Source organism: Podarcis raffonei, chromosome 13 (genome assembly GCF_027172205.1).
Source record: "Podarcis raffonei isolate rPodRaf1 chromosome 13, rPodRaf1.pri, whole genome shotgun sequence".
In the NCBI taxonomy this organism is placed as follows: Eukaryota; Metazoa; Chordata; class Lepidosauria; order Squamata; family Lacertidae; genus Podarcis; species Podarcis raffonei.
The window spans coordinates 9,996,191-10,005,977 of record NC_070614.1 but is presented as its reverse complement, the minus strand read 5'-3'; the positions used below and the strand labels follow the sequence as shown (position 1 = coordinate 10,005,977).

Below are 9,787 nucleotides of genomic sequence, written 5' to 3'. Positions count from 1 at the left end.
CTGACTCACGCTTGGACGAGGGTTTGCAAGATGACAGGAACCAACGCAATGCACAAAGTTGCTTCAAAGTATAGCGACAGGGAAGATTGCAGAAAAGGAAAACTGCAAGTTTATTATTATTATTATTTGATTAAATGCTTTATTGGTTTTAAAAACAAAACAAACGCAAAACAATACGCAACAATCAACAAAAGGCCGTCCAATATCAACACTTGTTACAAAAAGGAGAAATGATTGAGTTCACACGTCACGAATTCTAACATAACTTCCAATCCCCCCATTGCGATTTCTAAATTACATAACAACTGCGCACTAAACTTTATCTCTCCTAGGTTGTTCGATTGTGTTAATTTTGTAAAGTTATCTTATTTCGTGCAGAAATCAATCCAAGCCTGCCAAAGAATTGAGATTTTTACAATGTTCTTTTAAATATTCTCTGTAAATATTCCACACTCTATTAAATGTTTGATCTGTGTGGTCTCGGAATCTTGTTGTCAATCTTGCTAGCTCTGCATATTCTAACATTGTATTCTGCCAGTCTAATTTTGAGGGAGTAGAATCTCCTTTCCATACCTTTGCAATTAAAATCCTTGCTGCTGCTATTGCGTGCATTAAAATTTTCCTTACCCTTTCTGGATTTTCAGTGCTCATTATGCCTAGCAGGAAGGCTCAAGGCTTCTTAGGGAAAGAACTTCTAAACATTTTTTAAAGTTCATTATATATTGTTTCCCAAAAATCCCTGATTTTTTGGCAGTTCCGCCACACGTGGCTCGTAGTGCCATCTCCAAGAGATATTTTATAGATGTATACATTTTGGCCAGTTTTATAGGTGTTAAATACCATGTGGTAAAGTAATTATGTTTGGAAGTCAGAAAGAGGGTCGGGGGGAGGTCGATGCTCAGTTAGAGCAACGCTTGGGCCCTGGTGGCTTTCATGGTGTTCCGTGTACACAATAGAGAAACTAGTCTGTGTGATGTGGATGTTAATGCTCATGGACTTCACATTCATAACTTACATTCAGGGAGGTGTTTGTGACACTCATCATAGGGACTGAACTATTTTATGGGTGCTGTGGTACCACCCTTAACAAACTGCAGATGGCGAGTGGCAGTGGCCTCTCTTGGCAACTGATTTCCCTCTCTTTGTTCACTCAGCCCAGAGGTGGAAGGTTAAGGGACACCTCACGGATGTGTAGGGAGTGATCATCCGCTGTGGAAAGAAAAATACAGACTGCATTTAAGGAAGTCCTTTGCCGCTCACGCTGTGTCTCTGCTTTCTTTGTGCTAATATTGCCCTTATGACAACTTTGTGGGACTGGTCATGTTGTGTGGGTGCCCGATTATTGTCTTCCAAAGCAACTACTCTATTCCGAACTTAAAAATGGAAAGCGTAATGCTGGTGGTCACCAAAGATGTTTAACGACTCTCTCAAGGCAAATCTAAAAAAATGTAGTATAAACACCAACAACTGGGAAACAATGGCCTGCGAGCACCCCAGTGGGAGAACAGCCTTTGCCAAAGGTGTCATGGGCTTTGAAATATACTTGGAGTCGAAATTGGATTTCATGCTCTTTATTCAGCTCATAGTGGTGAGGAGGAATGAAAGTTCCCCCAGAATGTCTGCTTTATATACATTATTTACACAATGGGCCCCATGTGATTGGCCAATCAGGTTGCGGATTCACTTCCACCTGGAGCTGGATTGGGTGGCTCATGTGGACCGATCAGACTGCTGCATTCTGGACCCTATTGTTCTAGGGCCAATCAGACGGCTGCATTCTGAATCCTATTGTTCGAGGACCAATCAGATTGCTGCATTCCGAATCCTATTGTTCTAGGACCAATCAGATTGCTGCCTTTTGGATCCTATTCAACTCAGTACATAACAGGCTTTAAACTCAGGGCAAAAGGGAGAAACGAGCTAAGAGGAAGGCACGTTTGGCAAACCCTCACTGTGATCAACTCCTGCCAGGAAACCAATGTCCCCACTGTGGAAGGACGTGTGGATCCAGAATTGGCCTCCACAGTCACTTATGAACTCGCTGTTAAAACCATGTTTATGGAAGACAATCTTACTCAGCAACGAGTGATTGCCAAAGAAGAAGATTAAAAATTAGGCATCTCTCAAGCATCAGACAGATACCAAACACTGCCACCGTGTGATCTTATGCGACTCAAAGCACTTACGCACTCTGTGCTCTCGTCCCTCCTGGATCACCACATAGGGGAAGAGGTTGTCCGCAGAGGTTCCCTGTGTTCTGAAAGCGCACAGAGCGTGGTTTGCACACTCTCAGCTTTTTACTATTCACCACATCCTTGCTAGGGCAGCCCGCTGGATGCCACATTTGGACATAACGGACATGATATTTTTACAAGCGTGAAACGATGTCAGTTGCAGAAATCACTGGCCCTACATCCACAATTGCAATCTCATTGCACATGGATCGCGTGCACACTGTACAAGACTGAGACACTGTTAGTGGGCAGCTCCCTCTGAAGGAACAGGTAAGTTTTTTAGCCTATTGCAGGGGTCAGCAAACTTTTTCAGCAGGGGGCCAGTTCACTGTCCCTCAGACCTTGTGGGGGGCCGGGCTACATTTTTTTGGGGAGGCAGAACGAATTCCTATGCCCCACAAATAACCCAGAGATGCATTTTTTTAAAAAAGATATTTATTAAAGTTTTCACAAATAAAGCAAAGAATAATCATAACCGAAAAAAATGCATACAAAAACAGAAAAACCACAGAACATACATCAAAAAGAAGAAAAAACACTCAATCACATAACAACAGGGGAAAAAATAAAAGAAGAAAAAAAAAATTAAGAACCAACTCAGTTTTCTCATTTTTTCAAAATTCTCATTCGCTTATTTCTTTGACCTCCTCGCGCCTCCCTCTCCTGTATTCCCAGTCATAACATTAGTTCAGCATATCCTTACCCCTTTGTCATTATAACATTTAGGTTGATTTTCATCAAATTTACAACTTTATACCTTAACTAATTGTCCTACCATTTTTTCGTACTCTTACTGATCTTATTACTAAGTCCACTTAGGTCCATTCCAACATCATTTTAACATTCGTTAATTTTACAGTGTTTCTGTACATAGTCTTTAAATTTCTTCCAATCTTCTTCCACCGACTCTTCTCCCTGGTCTCGGATTCTGCCAGTCATTTCTGCCAACTCCATGTAGTCCATCACTTTCATCTGCCATCCAGAGATGCATTTTAAATAAAAGCACAAATTCTACTCATGTAAAAACACACTGATTCCCGGACCGTCCGTGGGCCGGATTTAGAAGGTGATTGGGCTGGATCCGGCCCCTAGGCCTTAGTTTGCCTACCCATGGCCTATTGCATAACAGATGCCGGTAAAAGCGCCCAGTGGACCTCACTGGGAAGAGACATCACTTCTACCACTTGGACTATTTCTTGCTTGGACTACTGCAATGCGCTCTGTGTGGGGCTACCTTTGAAGGTGACCAGGAAACTACAACTAATCCAGAATGCGGCAGCCAGGCTGGTGACTGGGAGTGGCTGCCAAGACCATATAACACCGGTCTTGAAAGACCTACATTGGCTCCCAGTATGTTTCCAAGCACAATTCAAAGTGTTGGTGCTGACCTTTAAAGCCCTAAAGGGCCTCGGCCCAGTATACCTGAAGGGGTGTCTCCACCCCCATCGTTCTGCCCGGACACTGAGGTCCAGCTCCGAGGGCCTTCTTGTGGTTCCCTCACTGCAGATGTGAGGTTGCAGGGAATCAGGCACAGGGCATTCTCGGTGGTGGCGCCCGCCCTGTGGAATGCCCTCCCATCAGATGTCAAGGAAATAAACAACTATCTGACTTTTAGAAGACATCTGAAGGCAGCCCTGTTTAGGGAGGTTTTTAATGTTTGATGTTTTACCTTGTTTTTAATATTATTTTGGGAGCCTCCCAGAGTGGCTGGGGAAACCCAGCCAGATGGGTGAGCTATAAACAAACAAACATCATTATTATTATTATTATTATTATTATTATTATTATTATTATTATTATACCAGCGCTTGGGAAATGCTAACTGAGGGGAGGGGGAGTAGATCGCACCAATGCACACTATTTTGTAAAGATGCCAACCTGTGTTTAACAACAGTGCAGATTGTAGCTGCCAATTTACTTAAATGCTATGACACGAGGGTGTGTACAACTACAAAGCACTTGCTCCAAGGGAAAGTGACTGCTCGGAGTGTGCGCCATATACCCACGACTCTTGCCTTTGCCCTGGCTCTCAGCGCCACCCTAGAATAGGTCACTGTTATCACCAGAAGCAGCAAACTGGTGGCGCTTTAAAGATTAGTAAATTTATTGCTGCACCAGGTTTTGTGGAATAGGCTCCACACGCATGAAGCGTGATCCAAAACAAACAGGCAAACTACAATTTCTATGATTATTTGGAACGGAGAGCAATGAGCTTTGGAGATATGGTGGTGGACTGGCTGAAATGCACATTCTCTAAGTTGCCCCGTCTCCCAATAGGTGTCACAAATAACTGCTTCAGGGTGAGGGGAAACTAGCTCTGTACATGCTCAGAGGCATCGTCCTCTTTGGGCAACACTGGAAGGCACGCAAGGCTGACAACCAGAACAAAAACAGGGCAGGCTTTTAGAAATGAGTGGAGTGAGGAGTCTACCTCAGGCATCAGCTGCTGGGGTAGGGCATTGGCAGAGCCCTTAGTCTCCCTAAGTCTGTTGGAGGCAGTGGCGTAGCATGGGTTGTCAGCACCCGGGGCAAGGCAAGTAATTTGCGCCCCCTAACCCGCGGATTTTAGCACTCGAGTGCGAGCGCGCCCCCCCAGATGTTGCGCCCGGTGCGGCCGGCCCCCCCTGCACCCCCCACGCTACGCCACTGGTTGGAGGGCAGAGCCGTATGTGCCACACAGCCTGCCCTGCACCCTCCCCACTAAGCTTAGCCCCCTGTTCTCCTTGCCAGAGCTGAAGAAGCAAAATTCAGCTGCCAATCCTGCCAGCTTCTGCAGATAAGATTGGGGGCGTGGCTCTTGTCCTTTGCCTCAGGCAACAAAATGACTTGGGCTGACCTCGACCAGAAACCCTAGCCCTGGCCTTGGGTGCAGGGCGGCCAGCTGTCAAACAAACAGAGCTTTTGTGCTTTTCATCCTGGGTTTCCCAGCAGGTGCCACACCTGCTAAAATCCCCTGTTTGATACACAGCTATGAAGGCTGCAGGAGTCCTCGCCTTTCTGGCTTCTGGACGCTTCCCCCATCTGCAAACAGCAACACAGAGAAGTTATCCGGCAAAACTTTGTCAACTTTCCATATCAAACTGGAGTTTTCCAGATGTTTTTGGACTGCAACTCCCAGCAGCCACAGCTAGCATGCTGGTTGGAGCTGATGGGAGCTGTTGTTATTATATATTAATTTATATCCCGCTAATATGCCCAAGGATGGTCTAAACCACTGAGCCTCTTGGGCTTGCCGATCGAAAGGTCGGTGGTTCGAATACCCGTGACGGGGTGAGCTCCCATTGCTCGGTCCCAGCTCCTGCCAACCTAGCAGTTTGAAAGCACGTCAAAGTGCAAGTAGATTAATAGGCACCGCTCTGACGGGAAGGTAAACGGCGTTTCCGTGTGCTGCTCTGGTGTTGGTGTTCCATTGCGCCAGAAGCAGCTTAGTCATGCTGGCCACATGACCCAGAAAAACTGTCTGCAGAGCAGACAAACGCCGGCTCCCTCAGCCTGTAAAGCAAGATGAGCGCCGCAACCCCAGAGTCGTTTGCGACTGGATTTGACTGTAAGGGGTTCCCTTTACCTAATATGCCTAAATACCGTATTTTTCGCTCCATAAGACGCACCTGACCATAAGACGCACCTAGTTTTTAGAGGAGGAAAACAAGAAAAAAAATATTCTGAACGAAACAGTGTATGTATGATTTTTGTGGTTCATGCTGTGGCCACAGACATGTGATTTGATGGTGAGTTTGGGGTAGCCCAATGCAAAAATCCTGAGGATCCATGTGGATCTGTGCTTTGTAACCACGTTTTTGTGCCATTGTGGCGTCCCTTATCTCTCTCCCCAATCGCTCGTCGATCAGCTGCTTCCTTTCAACACTCCCTTCCCTCTTGTTTGCCTTAGTGTCTTAGGTTTTTTGCTCCTCCTTTTCTACTAATTTCTCTCCTGATTGCTTTAGTCTTCCTGTGTCCTCTCCTTGCAAGTTTGCTGTCTTTACCTCCCCCCTCCCTGGCAGCCTCCTTTATTGCTAGCATCCCTTATCTCGCTCCCGATCGCTTGCTGATCAGTGGCTTTGTTTCAACACCCACGTCCCCCCCCCTTTTTTAAAAAGCATGATCTGCTTTTCGCCCCTGGGCAATTCAGCTCCAGGGACCATGCATTCACTCCATAAGACGCACAGACATTCCCCTTTACTTTTTAGGAAGAAAAAAGTGCATCTTATGGAGCGAAAATACGGTATGTTCCTAAGTGGTTTACAGCTATAAAATCAAGACATAACTGAAATGCGCACTAACAGTTCCACTGGGGCATTAAAACAGCCTTAATTAAAATATACAATAATACAAACAACTAAAAAGCAGAATAATTAAAACATTTTTTAAAAAACCAGGTTTCCCTTCAGGAGTCTGGTGGGGACTCTCTTATTTCAGCAGGGAGGGCATTCCACAACACTGGTGCCACTAGTGAAAAAGCCTGCCTCCTTGTTCCCCCAAGCCCATAATAATCAGGTCATGGTAAAAGTAGCTGTATCCCTTTAGCTGATTTCTGGGCAGTGAAGAGACAGCAGTATGGTCAGGACCAGCCCAGGACTTTTTGGTACCTGAGGCAAACCACAAAATGGTGCATCTCCCTTCTCCCCACCAGGGAAGATGAGGTGAGTGAAGGTCTAAATAAGGATCTTAAGGATCATAAATAGATAATGTAGGAAAACATCTACATCAGGGTCTGCTGACCCTGTGGATCCTGCCACCTGAGACAAACACGTCCCCTTGCCTCATGGGTGGGCTGGCCCTGAATGCAGTTTCACTGACTCCTCCCATCTCTCCCCTGAAGGAAGTCATCTGTCAGAGGTTGTTGTTGTTGTTGTTTAGTCGTTTAGTCGTGTCCAACTCTTCGTGACCCCCTGGACCAGAGCACGCCAGGCCCTCCTGTCTTCTACTGTCTCCCGCAGTTTGGTCAAACTCATGCTGGTAGCTTCCAGAACACTATCCAACCATCTCGTCCTCTGTGGTCCCCTTCTCCTTGTGCCCTCCATCTTTCCCAACATCAGGGTCTTTTCCAGGGAGTCTTCTCTTCTCATGAGGTGGCCAAAGTATTGGAGTCTCAGCTTCACAATCTGTCCTTCTAGTGAGCACTCAGGGCTGATTTCCTGAACCTGGGCTGGAATGGGTCCAGATAATCTGTTTTCTCCCCAATAGTGCCTACAGCGAGTATTAGAAGCTGGGCAGTAGTTGTCCAACTCCCCAGGGTCTGTGGAGTTTTTTTTTTTTTTGCAATTAGCTTGGAGGAGAACCAGGGAAAACAAAGAACACTGCCGCGTCAGACCAGGTACTTTTTGACGGTCGTGTCGATAGCTCTCCTCATCTCAAAATTGCACAGTGAGGCAAGGACCACCATGGCTGGCGTCAAAAAACACTGCAAGGGTTTCAACCCGGAAAAACATCCAGCAAACACCCAGTGGATGAGAAAATTAGAATCCTGTTACTGGTGTTGCTTGCTTATGTTTTAAGTGTTCAGAGAGTTTTGCTTACTTGTTTCTAACGTTGCTACTGGATCTAAACCTTTGGGAATAGGGTGGGCACAAATCAGTGAATAATGCTGTGACTCAGGCCCTAACTCCATGTTTATTTGCCCCACCCCCACCAGATTCTGCATTTTTAAAACTGCAAAGTGTGTTATGGTGTTAATTCCTTTCATAGAATCACAGAGGCACCCCAGGGTCATCTAGCCCAACCCATCTAGTGCAATGCAGGAATCTTAATAATGATAATAATAATAATTTATTATTTATACCCCGCCCATCTGGCTGAGTTTCCCCAGCCACTCTGGGCGGCTTCCAACAAAACACTAAATTACAATAACCTATTAAACATTAAAAGCTTCCCTAAACAGGGCTGCCTTCAGATGTCTTCTAAAAGTTTGGTAGTTATATTTCTCTTTGACATCTGATGGGAGGGCGTTCCACAGGGCAGGTGCCACTACTGAGAAAGCCCTCTCCCTGGTTCCCTCTAACTTTGCTTCTCATAGCGAGGGAACCGCCAGAAGGCCCTTGGCGCTGGACCTCAGTGTCCGGGCAGAATGATGGGGATGGAGACGCTCCTTCAGGTATACTGGACCGAGGCCGTTTAGGGCTTTAAAGGTCAGCACCAACACTTTGAATTGTGCTCAGAAACGTACTGGGAGCCAGTGTAGATCTTTCAAGACCGGGGTTATATGGTCTCGGCGGCCGCTCCCAGTCACCAGTCTAGCTGCCGCATTCTGGATTAGTTGTCGTTTCCGGCTCACCTTCAAAGGTAGCCCCACATAGAGTGCATTGCAGTAGTCCAAGCGAGAGATAGCCAGAGCATGCACCACTCTGGCGAGACAGTCTGTGGGCATGTAGGGAACCCCTGGGTGGGCTCGAACCGCCAACCTTCTGGCTAACAGCCAGATGCACCGAGCCATTGCGCCACCTTCTACCTCTGAGCAACACCTCCCTCCACACACACACACCCATTTCACAGATGAGGAACTGAGGCCAAGAGTAGGAGGTGCTCTGGTGCGGCAAATCTGTTGCAGAGGCAAGACTTGAACCTCAGTTTCACAGACCCAGGTACAACTCCGTCCCCTTGACCCTTAGCCCCCAGCTGGGCCCACCCCGAGCCTTTCTGAGTTAGAAGCAAATGCGGCTGTTTAGGATGAAGCGGTTTTCTGGATAAACTCTGGAAGAGAAGCAGGCAGAACTGAGCTCTGCCCAGAGTTCTTCCTGGCCAGAGACAGCAGCTCCATCCAAGCTTTGCTGCCAATTCCCTCTCCCGCCCTCCCCTCCCGCCCGTGTGCGATTTATGAGACAGAAACCACCCAGCTAGATGGCTCCCACCCTCATCACCCAGAGCGCCGTGCTTTCACAGAAAGAGACCCGTTTTCCTTGGACTGTATGCAAGCAGGAGTCTCCCTCCCTCCCCACATCTGGAACAGATCGTATCCTGGAGGGAGTCCAGGCCTGTCAGCACCTTTGATGCTGTTTGCTGAGGTCATGGCAGCTGGATCCAAGCCCTCGGTGAAAACAGCTTGTGCCTATTACTTACTTGCCGCAAACACACCCACTGAAGTCAGAACATCTTTAGAGGCCAATTAGTACCCCGAGCCGGTCATCCCTTGGCAGGCACCGCCAGCTCAACAGGCAGAAGTCAAGCTCCCCGTGACACAACTCTGGCCGGCTTGCCATGTGCCATTCGGAGATACGGGGAAATAAATTGCGGAGGCACTTGGCACAGATGTCCTGCTGAGGCTATGCTTAAAATAAAAGTTAGCAAATCAACCTGAGCCCAGAGCACACCTTACAAGAGGGCCACACAGCCTTCCTAACTTCAGATTGGGATCATCATAATCACGTCTCTGACCAGGGAACTGTAAGCTGCAGATCGGAAATAGAGTGGTACCTTGGGTTACATACGCTTCAGGTTACACACTCCGTTAACCCAGAAATAGTGCTTCAGGTTAAGAACTTTGCTTCAGGATAAGAACAGAAATCGGGCTCCAGCGGCGCGGCAGCAGCAGGAGGCCCCATTAGCTAAAGTGGTGCTTC

The 9,787-nt window shown here is 47.1% G+C and overlaps 1 protein-coding gene across 4 annotated transcripts in view; it reads left to right on the top strand.

The window, feature by feature from the left end:
* EZH1 (enhancer of zeste 1 polycomb repressive complex 2 subunit) overlaps positions 1-9,787 on the top strand; it is a 258,699-nt gene that overhangs the window by 191,711 nt on the left and 57,201 nt on the right. The window lies entirely within an intron of this gene.